The sequence below is a fragment of the Balearica regulorum genome, chromosome 3, assembly GCF_011004875.1.
Source record: "Balearica regulorum gibbericeps isolate bBalReg1 chromosome 3, bBalReg1.pri, whole genome shotgun sequence".
Lineage (NCBI taxonomy): Eukaryota > Metazoa > Chordata > Aves > Gruiformes > Gruidae > Balearica > Balearica regulorum.
In genome coordinates, this window is record NC_046186.1 from 12,493,579 (window position 1) to 12,512,245 (window position 18,667).

Consider the following 18,667-nt stretch of genomic DNA (forward strand, 5'->3'; position numbering starts at 1 on the left):
ATCTCAATGCCCAGTGGAAATTTAATGGAAGATATGCACCTGTCAGGTCTGTTTGTAACTGCTCTATAAAGCTGACCAGTCAAAAATTTGTCTTTAAATATCAACACGAAAAGTTCTCTGTCTATTCTATTTCAAGTAGAATACTAAAATAAAACAATCAGATAACTTGTATTGTTTCTTACTTAAGTAACATACTGAAATCCTGGTCAAGAATAAGGCACCATAAAAAGCTTAGAGTGGGAAAATGAAAAAGGCTAATGGCAAGCATAAACCACACATCAAATCTTTTGCCATTATACACATTATTGGAATAGGTAATTTTCTCTAGTAGCCTACAACCAGAATGCAGTGGTTAATACAATTTCTGACAGATTTTCTTAAACATGCTTCCTTGCTGCTATTTTGCTCTCATTTATGCATCTGTTATGTCCTATATATATCTTTTACAATACCTGACCTAATCTGATTTATGATGAAATAATTCCGTGATTTACAATAACCTTACCAACCTCTTAAAATATCGATATTCATTATGAACTTCTGGCAAAAGAGTATTTTCCTTATAAAAATTTCCCTATATGAAAGGTATATTTTTAACTTCCACTTTGATGTCAGCCTGAAAATTGACTTTAAAATGCCATGCTTAGAACATCTGCAGACTTAATGGAGAAATACAAGGTTTACTGCTTTGATTTAGATTTACTATGTTGAAGAACTGAGATAGAGAAGGAGAAGGCAAGAATGATACCTACTCTTCTTTCTTGGGTGTTATTGATTTTAAAAGTATAACCGAGGGGATTAGAGATAATTCAGTATAACTTCTCATCCTGAAAAAATACAGGAAAAAAAAACCCAATATATTAGAAATCACCTATAATAAATTGATAAGTAATAAGATGGATTTGTAAAAAAAAATCATGGCAGATAAAACAGTGACATGGCTATTTGCTCTGTATCAGGAAATAGTCCTTGGAGATACAAGAGAGAGAGTAGATGGTATTTATTCCGTACTGGGTAAGAGTTTAGGCAATGTTCTTGTAAGGAAGCTTGGGGAATACAGTCTTGATAAAACCACTTCAAGACTGTTACACACGAACACGGCTGGAAAACTCTGCTCAAAGAGTATCCTTCAATGTTTCAATGTTAAACTGGATTAACTACTAAGGGGATTCTGCAGTGACCTTTACATACATTTCATCCATAATTTTGTAGATGAAACAACTAATATATGTGCTTAAATTTTCAGATGATCATGTATAAACACATTTTGGAGGACAGTGAAATTTTTTTGAAGTTCTTAAAAGAACAGAGAACAATCTTGGATAAACTCTTGGATGCAAACAAGTAAAGAGGAAAGCAGAGGACTTCCAATGTGTATACATACAGTTTTTACTGAGTGTAAGATAGAGAACAACTACTGTGTTTGTATGTAAAGTTCATATGTGCATTAGATCATGATCTGATAGTAAATTTGCAATGATCAACTTTTTTACACAGTCACTCCTATTAGAGACAGAAAGGCTTCAGATGATAGAATATTTCAAGAAAGATAGAAAACAAATGAAAGAATAAGGAATGAGTAAAATATATTTGTTCTGCATAGAAAAGACAGAAAATGTGTTAGAAAAAAATATGTGGAAGAAAAAAATATTTTTCTTCCATGTTTTGCTATGTAAAAAAAAATAATCTCAAAGAAAATGGAAATTAACTGTTCTTTTGGTCATGCTTTACCCAGTTTAAATTGCCAGCTGAAGAGATTTGGGTGAGTTATGGGTAAAACCTTTCAAACAGTGACAATAGTCATCTGCTGGATAGACAGCTCAGGTATGGGAGATGGTATTTCTATCCCTTGCAGATTTCATTAATAATTTTCTGTTAGAAAAAGTTCAGCAATAGTTCACTCTGCCTTGAGACAACCAAAGGACTAGTTCTTTTCCATCTTATCTATTCCACTTTACAAGTTCTGGACAGTTTTGGAACTACAAGCTATAATTTCATTAGCAATTGCATACAATGAACTTATGACTATGATTCTTATTTCAACAAAAGCCACACAGCACTGTTCTTGCAATGCAAAGCATCCTTTAAATGACGGTATTTATAGACTCTATAGGTTCTGATTAAAATGGCAGAAAATTTCTCTCCTGTGAGGACTGGACACACAACTGTGACCAGATGCTTTGCCTTGTTTCAGTGCATATGACAGATAACACAACTGTAGGACTCAAATCCATTGAAAAAGACTCTCTATTGTTTGAATTTCAGCAATAGTCAGGAAATATCTCCTCAGACAAAAACTGATACATCTTCTGACTTCCAAGGACACGAATACTGTTGGATTAACATCTCTCTCGGGATTTTAATTTTGAACAGCCAAACACTGTCATTAAACTCAGGTGGTGAAACAGCTCCCATATTGACGATCCTCAGAGTTTGGGTGATCTTAGAGAAGTGTTCCTCAGTCTCAGCCACAGAAATTCAGTCTTTTACCAGCACATCCAGATAACTGCTAGATTTAACTGGTTTAAGACCTCCCTTGAGGTATTCAGAGGCATATTAGATAGAAAGCAAGCATGACATCTGTCCATCACAAAGAGAGAAGACAATGCTATGTCCACAGTTGCAAGAGGAGTATGAAAAAGACTGCAAACTCTCTGATCAAGCCAATAGTTATTTTTGCATTCCAGTGACTAAATATTGTATTGTCTGTAGCCTATGCCTATGAAAAAATCTAGGGATTCTGTAATAGAGATACAACACGATGTTCAGCAGACAAAATAAATCTCCAAGCGGGGCAGGGGAAAAAGGAAGAGAAGAGAAGAGAAGGGAAGAGAAGAAGAGAAGAGAAGAGAAGAGAAGAGAAGAGAAGAGAAGAGAAGAGAAGAGAAGAGAAGAGAAGAGAAGAGAAGAGAAGAGAAGAGAAGAGAAGAGAAGAGAAGAGAAGAGAAGAGAAGAGAAGAGAAGAGAAGAGAAGAGAAGAGAAGAGAAGAGAAGAGAAGAGAAGAGAAGAGAAGGGAAGGGAAGGGAAGGGAAGGGAAGGGAAGGGAAGGGAAGGGAAGGGAAGGGAAGGGAAGGGAAGGGAAGGGAAGGGAAGGGAAGGGAAGGGAAGGGAAGGGAAGGGAAGGGAAGGGAAGGGAAGGGAAGGGAAGGGAAGGGAAGGGAAGGGAAGGGAAGGGAAGGGAAGGGAAGGGAAGGGAAGGGAAGGGAAGGGAAGGGAAGGGAAGGGAAGGGAAGGGAAGGGAAGGGAAGGGAAGGGAAGGGAAGGGAAGGGAAGGGAAGGGAAGGGAAGGGAAGGGAAGGGAAGGGAAGGGAAGGGAAGGGAAGGGAAGGGAAGGGAAGGGAAAGGGAAGGGGAAGGGGAAGGGGAAAGGGAAGGGGAAGGGGAAGAAAAGAAAAGAAAAGAAAAGAAAAGAAAAGAAAAGAAAAGAAAAGAAAAGAAAAGAAAAGAAAAGAAAAGAAAAGAAAAGAAAAGAAAAGAAAAGAAAAGAAAAGAAAAGAAAAGAAAAGAAAAGAAAAGAAAAGAAAAGAAAAGAAAAGAAAAGAAAAGAAAAGAAAAGAAAAGAAAAGAAAAGAAAAAGAAAAGAGGAAAACAAAAAACCCAAGGTCAAAATCCCAGGGAGACAATAATCAAATTTGGCACTGAAGCATACTAATGATTTCATCACTGTATTAACAAAAGATTGCCCTATGCCAAGAACCAGTGCAACCTCTCTGTTTCTGATTAATATTGTTCTCTTATCTCTTAGAATAAAAAATATATATTTTCTTATGACAAACTCAGAAATAATGAAGTAAGTACAAAAAGAATCACTACAAAGATGAGCGACAATTAAAGTACTTTATTTATTAAAGCATCTGTGAAATAATCCAAGCTTTGTAAGAAGCCTTTGAAAGAAACTAGCATTAGTTAGAGAGCTTTTCCTCATGAAGGTTTGCAAAATGAATTTATGGAATAGTAATGTTGGCACAGATGGTGCAGGAGCTCGTTATGTCAGCTTCCTTCTCAACATGCATCAGTGAAATCCAACTTTTACAGAAACTGTATTCTGTGCTGATAAAAAGAGTGATGGACAGACTGACATGCTATTCTAAAATGTATCGACATTGAGAGAAACATCTAACTACATACTTAATACTTGAGTCCTCCTCTCTCAACCCTCCTCCAGATGCCCTATCTCATGAGAGAGTACTAAGACAACTTCTGGGAAAACAGAACATTGAGATTATGAAAGGTCAACTTCTGTCCCACACACAGGCTTTCATTTGTAATATTTCAAACAATTTTAATTTTTACAATGGGCAAAATTCACAGATTCACTTTTCTGCTTCACTGAATGGATGAGGATAAAAAAAAGTGCTCAAGGTAACAGCATTTAGACCCAATACTCCCAAATGCTGAGGTGGCAGGTTTTTAAAAATTCAGGTATCCAAAAATCACTCAAAGATTGTTCTGAGTGGCTAATTTATGCTAAATGTCTATTTTGTATTTAAGATCAATATGTGAAGCAATATTCAAAAACCTAATTACCAAATCGAACATTGCAATAAAATCACAATATTGAAAGTGCAAAGAGTTTACAAGCCACAAAATGGACACTAATGCAAGGAGGAATTCATCAGTCATCAGTCCCTGATTTTTCATCCAATTACTTAGTTTTATGGTCTTTGCTTTACAACATGAATTGAATTAGTTTGAGTTTAGAGTTTCATAGGGAAAAAATTGTGCCTTTGTATTAGCCATAGAAAGTGTTCAGAATTTACTTAAAGTAATGAAGCAATATAATTAAGAGTTGCTAAGAAAAAGACTATAAAGCATGATTGCATTTTTTCTACTCTTTATTGCTTTCAAATTATTAACTTAGACTTTCCGAGCAAGTGCAGATGGCTTCATAAATAAAAAAAATGTGTATATCGTTAATGGTTTTCAGAAGATTCCTTTTTAAAAAAAAAAAAAACAAACTGTTTTTTACTGTGAAATCATTGTAGAAGTCTTCTCTCTTGAGAAGAAACCAAACATCTGCCCAGTCTTTTAGTTCACTAATATCTGTATTGCATCCATTACTCCACAGCAGATGCCTTCCCTAGCTAATACATATTTCTGTAATCAACACTAAGCATAACTATTGGCCAAAAAGGCAATTTTCACTCATTTAGATGAAGCATGCATTTTTGTGACTTCATCAGGTAGTAAAAGTAGTGAAATTAGAGGACAGTTACTGAAACTGTCCATTTAGAGCCTTATACTTTCTGTAGCATGCAGAGAGGTTTACATGCTGGTAGCTTGTTTAGGAAGATTTCATTAAAATTCTTCATTAATGTTTTTCTTCTGCTTTCTCATGATGGGATATCAATAATGTCTAGGTTTCTCGCTGCTGTAGAATATATGGATAATTTTTCAACTAATGTATATCTCAAGGGACAGATATAGAAAGCTCTGAAGAAAGATAGCTAAGGGTAATATTTATAGAACAAGCTAAATATAGCTGCATTCATAATGATAAGAATTGAATTAATGTTTAACAATAACTCATCATGACCTTGATTTCATCATATGGTATAGATTAATCACTAGCTATTACCAGATAGTCATCCTTCTGAGAACAAAGCTAGAATCACTCAGCAATTCTTACTTTTTTTATCTTTTCAAGATATGGGACAAAATTTTAGCATATCTACCAAATCTATTCTATTTTGCAGCATAAATTTCTGTCAAGTCACCCAGCCAGTATTAAGAAAATCTTAGCCATCATTAAAATTTTATGTCCCTCAAAATAAAAAAGTGCATGTTCATTTCCTGAATAGTCTCCCACACACTATAATTGGTTTTATATTTACTAAAAAAAAAAAAAGAAAAAAAAAATTTACTTGAACTATCAAGAATGCACTAAGCAAAAACTGAATTTTAAGGGACTAATTTCATTAGAAATCAATACTATAACAAAAAACTGATCTGATTTTGTCTTATAATCACTTATATAAGTTTACCATGTTTTGTGTTGAGTCTTATGGATATACCTAGAGAAGTTCTTCAATGATTTGTGAGCAAATACTAGCAAAAGTCGCTAGGATGGTTCATCAGACTTTTAGATGTTCTTGGAATTCCTTCTTCTACAGACCTGTGTTAAACATTTATATGTAGTTCATTTTCATAGTACAATTATCTGCACTACAAAAGCCACTAAATGGTTTTTTCCACTCAGTAGCGTAAGGGAACAATGAGTGTGGAGACAATTAGCGCAGTGTGGGGAACCCTACCTGGTTGCTGTATCTATACAACCCTTTTTTGGTTTTTTGTTTCTGGGAAAAAAAAATAAAATAGAAGTCTAATTCACAGCAGCCATATTGTTCAAAATTTACGATTATTTACTTTTGCACATTGCTCTGTTTATAAATCTATTTCTATTACATGTGTCTTGGGACAGGGATTCCACATTCTAACAACAAATTATTCTTAATTTCTAAATAATAACAATAAACCTTGTGTACTGTTATTCAAAAAAACTGTCACAAGTGCAGTCCCATAAAATTTCCATTAACTTTACTTTTCATCAGGTATTTATATGGTTTTGTAAGAAAGTACAGAAATAAATATATGTATGAATTATAGCTGTGTATACACATTCATAGAAAAACCTACATATTTGCAAACAGAAGCTGATATAATTAAAAATTATGAAAAGGTAGGATGAGTCAAGATTGTTTCCTTTCTACTTTTTCTATGGTAATTTTTCTGTAATAAAAAATATTACTTTTCCTTTTCCTAGATATAAGAGTTTAATGTTTTGGCATGACACAGAGCTCCAAATAGGTATTTTATATGTCTTTAAAATGTCTTTTCTAGTGTGTCTTCTGTATTTTGCTTTTGGCTTTCAACAGAATTAATGGGAAATAAGTGTCAGTTTGACACTGAAGGTGAAAACTGAGGTCATATCTTTAATCATGTTTATGATTTACTCCTTCTTCTTTCTAAGTCTTCACAGCAATGTGAACCACAGCCTCCCATTTTGTTGTTGTTTTTATACATATATATTGGGTTTTGTGACAACTGTACCTCTGTGATTGACACACAAAATTTGAGAAGAATAAATGGAAAACTTGAACTAGTTTTTCTCGTGTGGAGTTGTATGGGCTTTTCCTTTTTAAAAGATCAGTTAAATTTGCACTGACAATATATAACAACTCAATAACAAAGTACTAATATGTCATAATATAAATGAATCGGCAAAGATGTACTTTAGGGAATCCTGAAATTTAACAAGCTGTCTTGCATTAACCAAAAGGAGAGAGTCCTGTTTTTAATAGATTAATGCAACATCTGTTGCAGATGTGCCTAATCTCAATGCCTCGGTAAATTGTATATGACAAATAGTAGATATGAGCAACATAGGTAAAAAGGCAGTAATATCTTCTTTAGCAGTTCTCATTTTGCAGGTAGAAAACTAAAGCAATTAACTATGCCTGCAGTCACTGAGTATAAAATGTCTAGGGACTGTTGACTTTTTCCCTGATGTCTTAATGAAAGTGTTGAGATATCACTTTCTAATTTCTAGTTCTAGCTTTTAGCCTTGACAGGAAATTCAAGCATTAATGAGAATATATCATTGTTCTTGGAAATAAACTGTTCGGCACAGCAATACCTCTAGGATTTCACAATAACCAATGATCACCTTAACCGTCTGCCTTGGCCTTATTTAAGACCAAGGTCACCACCAGTCTTAATTGGCCACCATTAAAAAAACATAACTTACCCATCTTTGGGTCACTATTTCAGAGCTATGAGCTGAGTATTGAAAAACATTTTACTTAAAAGTCGATCTTTTTTTTCAATCTTTGTGTTTTCCCATTCTTATTCTCTTTTGATTCAAATGCTCTTTGAGATAAGCATAAGTTAAAAGGCATGTTTGACCAAACCAATGTTGCTATCTGTAGTTACCTTCATACATTACTTATAGGGTAAAGATCTTAATTAAAAGATAACTGAAACCACTGTTTGTAACATAATTTCTAGTAATTTGAATAAAGCAATGATTCCACTTAACCAGATGCTTCCATTAGGTGCAAATGCTGTTTCGTTTATGTAATTTTCTATTTGTAAGGCCTGTTAACTAGATCCTAGGTGATGTTTGAGTAGCTCACAGGACCTGTAAGATTCTTTCTTTTCCTGCCTGTAGTAATTATGGATATTCTGATTCTTCTACGAAAAATTGTTCTTCTGCCTTTTTTGCCTCTGTCACGCTGAGAAAAGTCTCATATTATCTTCAAAAGTTACCTGTAAGCATATGAACCACTGGAGATCGGTTTTGAGGACTAAGTGGGTGGCACAGGCTGTCCACACTGTGATAAATTTTTCCCCTGGCTACTGAACTTCCATTGACCTTTAGCTTTTCTCCTGCCCCCTGCCTCTCTTGGAAGGCAGACAGCTTATGCACGGCACCGTGTGACCTCAGGCAGCCAGAACACAGGCAGCAGAGAATTCAGTCCATTGACTTTACAGCTTCTGTAGCTCTATTGGTGCTGGTGCTACAAGCCCTTAACATGCCCACCTCTTCAGGAGCATGTTTTCCACCCGGTCACTGGGAGAGAAAAGGACTGACTATATAGACTTGCTGCCTTGAAAATGTCCCAGTGATGTCATTCAAACCTCTGAAGAGTTAGTTGCAAATATACTACAGCAATTTAGCCTTGATCTAAGCTTATCATCTATCTAGGTATGTGTGTAAATGCTCCCATTTCTCATCTGGTCTGGCCATCACAGTTTTCATATTAGTATAAATATTTTGCTGAAAATTATGATCTTCTACCAAAAAGTCAAAATCCAGTTCCCCTCTCTCCATGTCCTGATACACAAACACATAAAAAGTAGATGCAAAATCAGGTGCCTTAGCCCTCTTTCTGATATAAGAACAAGCTACACTTGCTTAATTTACACTAAATGTAATCAATGATAGGGGGGCTGCCCTAGTTTAATCATAATGAATTGCACCAATTTCAGTGTTGAAACAAGTTCCAAGTCTAATGAATGTAATGCTGAAAGTGCAGATACCGACTCCGTACTGGGATAAATACAGCTTCACGGTATTCGACAAGAAGTGAACATTTTTCAAACCCTTCCCCTCTACAGATAAAGTTGATGGGAATTCTGCCACCACTTTCAACGAGGCCAGAAGTTCACTTTGGGTAAACAGGCTTTCAGGAGAGAATCTATTTAGAGACCTGTGAGCCTCCCCTTTGCACTATTACTTTATCTCATGTCACTGCAGAGCTAAGATAAATTACCATGTGCTTTAAGGTAAGCTAATAGAGTGGGACTCTTTGATACCTTTTATGGGCTTGGTCTTGCACTGAGATTTATGCCTTTGCCCTAACAGAGCTAGTTGTTTGCCTCATGCAGATGAGGCTTATTCCTTTCAATCCACAGACTGACTTCTTAGGTCTTATGCACCATGACCTATCTTAACCGTTGCAGGACTTTTCAAGGCAGTTTAAGATGCAATAGAAGTGCCCTAAGTTGAATATAGTCAAAAAAGATGAAGTAAACCCCTTAGGTTTTGTAGAGTTGTCAGTAAATGTAATTTTTATTCAGGATTTAAAAAAAAAAAAAAAGAGCAGTGAACAATGTTTTTTCAATAAAATGACTAAAACAAAAGGAAAAAAGTTGTCTAGATAAACTCAGATTGAAACAATGTCAGCAATCAAATGAAAATCATTAATTTCTTTTCAATTGAACTACAACTCTCCTGCTTACTAAAATGATTTCCATTGTAAGGGAACAAAATCATCTTAAAATTAAAGACAAAAAATGTTTAAAAAATGTCAGTGGTCAATGTTTCTTTTATTTTCTAAATATATTTTTAGTTGAAACTAGTCATAATTTATGAGCTAGTCATAAACTATGAGCATAATTTATAAACACCAATTTTATTTTATTTTATTTTATTTTATTTTATTTTATTTTATTTTATTTTATTTTATTAGTAAAATATTAATAATTAATATTTTTGTTGAATCAAAAAGGCAGATAGCAGATTTTGGACATGTTACTTAATAAATTATAGAAGGCTGTAAATCATGTGAAAAGCAGCATATCTGTAGTCTTGTGCATTTCTGTATCTTATGTAATTCACAAATAATGCATGCAGCTGGATGAAAACTCTGCCATCTACTTTTTAGTGAAATAACAATAATCATTCAGTGATTAAAGGATTGTAATTACCTGATGAATTTGCATCCTTCTCACTACTGATGCAAAATTCAAACTGCTTTTTATTTTCTGCTAAACTACATTTTGCATCCAAGCATGGCATACTGACTGGGTAATGGACTAAAATCATAATCTTAAAAGTATGTGAAAACCTTTTAACATATCTTGATATATCTAGAACATTTTTCCATCTTTTTGCTACCATTGGGGAAATGGGATGAAAGAACTTTAAATCAAAATCAGTCTTTGTCTTGGATAGTAATCAAACCAGATAAACATTTTAAGAAAGAAAACTATGGAAAATTCAATTATCATAATTAAAAACATGCATTACCTGATCTCATCCCCTGTGTCTTTAGTAAAACTAAATACCTCCAGCAGAGCATTAATCAAAAGATTTCTCCTTATGTTGTTTGCTAGCTGATTTTTCAAAAATAATACCGTGAAAAAATTTTCGAATCTCACGTAATTTTTCCTCTTACCCCTCATTCTTATTTTAAAAAAGATATTGGTTTCAGTATCCCAAATGTTTCGTGTTCAGACATCTGCACTAGATCAAGTCCATAGCAACTAACAGGTCAGGTGCAATTTCATTAGCACTAATTGTCTTGCATTAACTTGAGACAGAAGGAAATTCTACTGTTCAGCCATTGCACATGAAAGTCTGTTTTCCTGTGGTCACTGCTAATCACCTAAATATAAAGTCATGTTTCAAATTTTAAGAAAATAGCTGTGTGTCTTTAAGCTCACCAGGATAATATCAGAGACTTTGATAGGTTTTATTTGCAAAAGTATTTTTTGCACTCTTGGAAGTCTGTTTTCATGTGTTTTGTCATAGGAAAAAAAAATTTTTTAATACTATTACTCAGCACTGTCCAACTCAGGGTCCCCCCACTACCCCAGCACAATTGCCCTTCAAAGGTTTAAAATAAAGTTTAGAAAAACAAACAGTTCAGTAAAGATACCTGTGAAGTATCATAAATAATTCAGTTTCATACTTTATCTTCCTAACAGAGCTCAGAAAGGTGCCAAAATAACAGGATGGGCTATTTATGCCAAGATGTTGGCAAAACCACCCATATTATTTTTGAAAAACCTAATTTTCTTTAAATGTAAGCTTTTAACTTCAACTGCATTTACAACACATCCTCTTTTTTATGTTCTACCACCTCCTGTGTCTACTGTCAACATTTCCAAAAGCCGTAAGTAGTGATGATAAAGCAGAAAATGAGAAGATCAGATAGATACACACTATATTTCTGCCTCTTTCTCACCAGACTTATGACAGTTCTTTGAGCATAAAGAATTATAAGCCTCTACACTTAAAGATAATTATTCCATATAATGCATCATATCCAGGCAACTGCCTTTTTCCTACGTGGTCTTTGTGCTGCCCAGTGACTTTGGTAATGTAATCCTAAAATCTCAACACAACTGGAGCCACAACCAAGAAATATGCTAAGCACTGTGCAAACACAGTCTACCACCTTGTCCTGGGTCCAAAGACCATAAAAACTAAAAAACTGATCTGGAAGAACTACATTGTGTAGAGAAGGCAGCAGGGATACAGGACTGGATGGAGACGGCAAAGCTGGTACATGGCGAAGGTGGGAAAAGGAGGCTTCTGGAGAAAAATGACATCAAGCAATGTGTTGCGTTTGCATGGCAACATTTTGGTAGTGGGGCGGGGGGGCTACAGGGGTGGCTTTTGTGAGAAGCTGCTAGAAGCTTCCCCTGTGTCTGATAGAGCCAATGCCAGCCAGCTCCAAGACGGATCTGCCGCTGGCCAAGGCCAAGCCAATCAGCGCCTCTGTGATAACATATTTAAGAAGGGGAAAAAAAAACAGTTAGAGAGCGCTTTTGCAGCCAGAGAGAGGAGTGAGAAGATGTAAGAAACTCTGCAGACACCAAGGTCAGTGAAGAAGGAGGGGGAGGAGGTGCTCCAGGTGCCGGAGCAGAGATTCCCCCTCCATGCAGCCCATGGAGGAAGGATGAGGGGGTGTAGAGATTCCACCTGCTGCCCGTGGAGGACCCCACGCCAGAGCAGGTGGAGGCACCTGAAGGAGGCTGTGACCCCGTGGGAAGCCCACGCTGGAGCAGGCTCCTGGCAGGACCTGTGGACCCATGGAGAGAGGAGCCCATGCCAGAGCAGGTTTGCTGGCAGGACTTGTGACCCTATGGGGGACCCACCCTGGAGCAGCCTGTTCCTGAAGGTCTGCACCCCATGGAGGAGACCCACGTTGGAGCAGTTCGTGAAGGACTGTCTCCTGTGAGAGGGACTCCATTTTGGAGCAGGAGAACGATGAGAGGAGTCCTGTCCCTGAGGACAAAGAAGCAGCAGAAACACCGTGTGTTGGATTAACCGTAACCCCCATTCCCCGTCCCCCTGTGCCGCTGAGGGGGGCGGAGGTTGAAGCCGGGAGTGAAGTTGAGCCCAGAAAGATGGGAGGGGTGGGGGGAGGTGTTTTAAGATTTGATTTTATTTCTCATTCCTCTACTCTGTTTTGCTTAGTAAGAAATTAGTAATTAATTTTCCCTCTAAATTCAGTCTGTTTTGCCTGTGAAAATAATTAGTGAGTGATCTCTCCCTGTCCTTATCTTGACCGACAAGCTTTCAGTTATACCTTTTCTCCCCTGTCTAGAGAAGGAGGGCAGTGATAGAGCAGCTCTGGTGGGCACCTGGCTCCCAGCCAGGGTCAACCCACCACAAGCAAATGTAGCCCAGTCCTGTTATTTCTCCCGGTCATGTTATTGACTTGTTTATAAGACCACATGGTGAGGGGTCACATGATATTTCTTCTGTCCAGTCACTTATTTGAATTGTGGAGACTTTTCATGGGGAAAGAATGAAGGTTTTAATTTTGTCCAAGAAATGTTTCATTTCAGCAATTATATAGGGAAATTAAGTCTGCCTGAAAACAACATTGCACCGGCTGTCTATACTCTAGTCAAAACTTAATTTCAGTGAGGGGACATACGTTCAGTAAGGTGTATTGGGAAACTTGAATTGCAGCCTTCATTCATGATGGTGTCTTTCCTTTGGCATGTTTCAAATTAGAAAAAGCTGAATGTAGATTTCAAATGCGTATTGCATGCTGTAACATATCTCAGCACTCACTTGTAGAATTTCTTGTCCATTGTTAAAAAAGATTAAATGTGGTATTTAAATCTAGCATAAGGGACACATTATATAGGCACTCAGAGACATGCTTTAATTTTATCCTATCTGTTTTATAGTAACCTGAAAATTAAATAATTCAAATCATGTATTAATTGTTTAGTAAAACAGGAACCATAAATCTAAATGCATAAAAAAGGTAAATGTATAGGGCAAGGAAACAAATTTTATAACATTAAGAAAATCTCCATATATTGAAGAAAGATCAGGGCTAACTTTGAGTCTTCTGTTTTCTAGACTTCAGGACAGACAGTAAAGCTAGATGATGAATGTTCTAAGTTTCAGTCTCTTGGAAAATTGTGGAGTGGAAATCTAAATAAAGACAAATGAATTCTCTCTTTGCTGAATTATCTCCTTGGATGGGGAGATATTACTGCAGAGTATTTTGAAAGACAAACTTGAAAAGTTGTTGCTCACTAGCAACAGGACAAATGCAGACAAGAACAAAATATTTTGCTTCTAACATTCCCAGGAAACACTAACATTTTCCTGACAAACATACTGGGTTTGACTAACACTTTTTACTTGAAAGTTGTATAATTAAGAAAAGCTCTGCCTGTAGTGATGATAGAGATTTTCAGAAAAACCTGATAACATGGTAATAAAATCGTACATATGTGAATGACAACATTAAATTACAATTATTTAATTCCTTTCTCTTCATTCAGTTATTTCATTAAGGACTTAGTTTCGCATTCAGTAACAGTTTAATATCTGACCTCGGCTTTGCTTACTGTTCCCTTTTGAGTTCAAAAAGACCTATGCTTTTACCTGTCAAAAAAGCCTTGTGAGCTTCCCATCTTCCATATGTGGCACACACACTCATCTCCCTACAGCAAATCACTGCAAAAACCAGGGAACTGGACCCATGAGCCTTGTGAGTTCAGGTATCTTCTCTAGTAAAAATAGTAACCCTACTGAAGTTGTCTGCAATAAATAAAGGTCATAGTAAATTGCAATCAGAAAAAAAAAGAGCAATAATTTCTGTTGTCTGGAAAATGTTGATTCTAAGTACTAAATAACAGTAAATAATGAAAGAACTTCAAGGAATATATAATTTGGCTCATCAATGTCATGCTGCTTATGTTCTTCTGCAATATTGAATCCCATGCTAAATGCAACATTTGAAGAATTATTCCTCTGATCATATTATCAGGTACTTTAGTTTATATCTGTACTGAAAAAATGTTCTTCATTATCAATTTCTTTTTATTATCAATCAATAAATAAATGCTGGAGCTTGAGCTCTGCTTCTGCTTCCATGTGTTTCTCTCCTTGTGACTGCTCTCTCTTTAAGGTGTAATTGCATGAATATAGCAGCTATTACCAAATCTTAAAAGGCTGTCCTCAAATCCTGATAGCATGCTACTTTTAACTCCAAAGAGAAAGATAAAGAATGTGTTTGCAATTCTGCTATTTACTGATTTGCTAAATGTGTGAGGACGATGAAGAAATGAAAAAACTGAAGTCATATTTGGTCCAAACGAGCCAGTTCCTCAGCTTAGAAATTACAATTTTGGTTTAAAATAGTCGATAGGTTTGTATGAAAACTCATGCAAAACTTTTTGCATTTTAAACTGTTGAGTAACATGTAAGAAAGTTAACAACTGAGGAAATTATACTATACATTTGCCATTTTTTATTATTTAAATCATGCAGAGATGCATTTTGGTTTCAGTTAATTCACTGTATAGCTAGGTTATAAGTGAAAAGTATATTTGACAGTACCCTACTGTTTATGATGCCTGCAAGAGAATTAATATTAGATTATTTTATTATTATTATTATTACAGTTATATATTCTTTAATATAAAGCACACCATGTTCTGGATCATGGGACTCTAAAACATGTCACTATAACCGTCTTATGACAGCGTAAATGAAAATATACAGTTCTGTTACTAAAATGTGTGACTAACTTGAATAAAGCCAAAGGAAAACATACATCTGATCGCACAGACTGAAAAACAGAAATAGCTGACCTAGTTAGGAACTCATAAAGTATCTTTTCTGATCATTTATATTGTGGACAGAAGGTTAAAAGTGGCCTCTGTAAGATGTTAGGATGGTTCATTTCCATTCAGCACATTACATGAGGATTTTATAGGCAGTTTTGGTATGGTACAGGCTTAAGCATATACTTAAGTGCTTTACTGAATAATATACCCTGGTGCCGTTCTCACTTCATGTCATGGGAAGATCGGAGTGTTTTGCATAGGGATATATAAATAAATTAATGATCTATTTCTGGCAGATTTATCTTGCAGATATATGGGACACATAACTGGGTTGAGTGGCTGGTGGTACCCAAAAAAGACTTCAGTATACTAAGGCCTGTTATTCTCTGCTAAGACACTTGAGGTCTTTTAGCACTGCGAGTGCTGCCTGTAAAAAATATAGAAGCTTAGCTATAAGAAAACTTATGTTAAGTAGAAAGCTGCTTAAGGCCTAGAACTGTTTTAAAACCTATAATTGTGGGAAAGGGGTTTCTAATCAAGGTAATAGGTAATGAACTTAACTGACCATGGCAATGTACAATCCTGCTACTTTCCTTGTACAGTCTGTACCCAACCGGACAATAGGCCTGGGAATATTAATCTTATGAAGTTGTTATGGACAGGTGTATCCACAGCAAGGATACTGCGCATGCCTGCAAGAAGAGGGTCATCCAGTGAACACAGGTGTGAGACCACTGACGACCACCGGAGACCCCTGAGGACCACCGACCTAAATCACTGAGCATGCGTGACGGGGAGGAGAATATGGAAATGGATTCCAAGAAATGATTATCATAGGACTGCCTTTTTCCAGAAAAATAATGAATATGTATATTTTGATTCTATATAACCTGTATGCTCCTGATCACCTGGCATGCACGTTTGGTGTTTCCCTCGTGCATCCAGCGCTGCAATAAAGCAAACCTAGGGTAACTCAGGTCTGGTAGATTTCTTTAACACTGCCTTGATGTCCTTGGTTATTTTCCCTTCTCAAATGTCCATCTTGTCCAACCTATTAACGTTAGCTCCTTGAATCCCTCAGAGATGGCTGAAGTTCAGTAGTGTTGCACACCTATACCTGTCAAGACGGAGTGAACAAGTGATGGGATGCAAGTTGCATCAGCTTCACATTTTATAAAGCACTCTAGGGTCTTTGTGGATGGAAAATCCCATGAAATGAAGCTAAACAGCACCCAGGCAGTTTGGATGTCCATATATCAGTTCAACGCCATTAACCTTGCACTTATGTTTTAAAATATAGATGTGATGAATACTGAGAACATTTAAAGGTATATGTTAAACATTAATACCCTAGTTTGTTTTCCTAGTGTGGATTTAAGCACTAAGTCTGTGGAAAAAAATGAGTGTCTAATTTCTTTTTTAAAATAATTGAACGAGATCATCTATTTTTATATGTTCCTTCACATGGCTAGCTTGCAGGTGCAAAGAAGTGCAAATGTATTTGGATGCTAATCTTAGTTAAGACAGTTATTTATATATCACTCCACAGAAAGGCCCTATAAATGTCAAGTCTGTCTGAGCCGTTTATTAAGCCACTTTTAATATGCTATTAGGCACTTTAAAAATAGTTCTTTATTAAGAATGTTTACTTACATATTTACTTCATGAGTTTGTTAAAGTAAAATCTTTCCTCCTCAACAGCCTGTTCTGATATCCTTTTTGATAGACCTTTATGCCTGAATTTGTCCTGGAGATCCTCTTGTGAATTCCAGTACCAGGATGAGAAAAGTTATCAAATGTGAATGTAAAAAGCTGAATTGGACCCTGTAGGAGCAACTCTGCTAACAGCAAAAAATCTCATTATTTCCAGATATAGCTGTGCAATTAATTCACTATTTATTTGCCTGCTCTCTTTCAGCTTTCCATTACCACAAGAAATGTTTTATAATCTGTGTCATATAAAGTATTGATTAATCTAAAGGTATAGGAAAAGAGACTCAGTCCAGGTGACCGAGCAGTTGGCATTGCCTCTACAAGGAATAGAAGCTTTTGTTTTTTTAAGAAAATCAAAATAATTCAAGGTCAAATAATGAGTGGTAACCAGAGACTGCTGAATTCAGACCTGTTGTGGGTCAGACACCAGCCTCACCTCGAGCACTCATGCTCTACGTCCACTGCCACGACTGACCCACCAGTTCTGCCAGCAATGGCACCTCGTACACAGTGACTGTTTCTCTGGGCTTTTCTGCACCACCTTGGATAGGTCACTTTGGTTCAGAAGATAAAAACAATTTCAGTATCTCAAGCAATGCTTAGGGACCTCAAGTCCAAAACTGTACTCTAAAACACCTCTTCTAAAGCAGCTGCCTAAATTTAGAAGTAAGTAAAAAAACCTCTCAGCACTATCACAGCTGACCTTAACCTTACAAAGTAGTTTTGCAAACCATTGGTTTTACCAGAACTAACAGATACTACAATAATTAGCTACAAACGCATTATAAGAATAGAGAGGTAGAGATAGATATGATGATAGAGACAGAGATACAGATAGATGAGATAGACATGATAGAGATAGAGATAGATAGATAGATAGATGAGATAGATAGAGGTAGGTAGAGATAGGTAGAGATAGAAATACACAGAGAGAGATAAAGATAGAGGTAGAGATAGAGAAGATAGAGACAAAGGGGATAGGTCTTGTCTGCAACAGTCTTTTAGAATACCTTTTTTCATAATAGTCTGGATTTCCCTAGCAAGAGAGAGACAGAGAGAGAGGGAAACCCAGACCTGACAGCAGCTGACAGGAGGGTAACTACAATCACATCTTCCAAAAATTTCCAAGGGTGGGAAGAGAGATAGTAAAAGCAAATAAATCTCTAGGACTAGTGCTTAGGTTTCTCGGACAAGATCTGGGGAGTTCCGATTTTCTACCCATATTCCCAAGATCCGCCTTCTTATTCCATTACTGGCTAGTGATTAAGTACTCAATACCTAGGTAAGTATGATCAGCTATATAAATGTACTAGGGAAAACGAGTGTCTGGATATCACTTCTTAAGCTGCTCCTAGATATAATTAGTTGAAGCTATCCTTCCTTCAATAAAGACATTCAATGGGCAGAAAAAGATGCCAAAGCCAAAGGATACAGGGAGCCCAAGGGATGCACCAGAGACCCAAAGGGATGCAAGAGGCTTGGGAAAGTCTTTTTAATATTTTACCTTAACTCAATGGATAAGACTGATGAAAGTACTGTTCCAGTATTTACAGGGTGGCTACAAAGAAGATGGAGACTCTCTGTTTACAAGGGGTCACGTGGGGAAGATGAGGGGTAA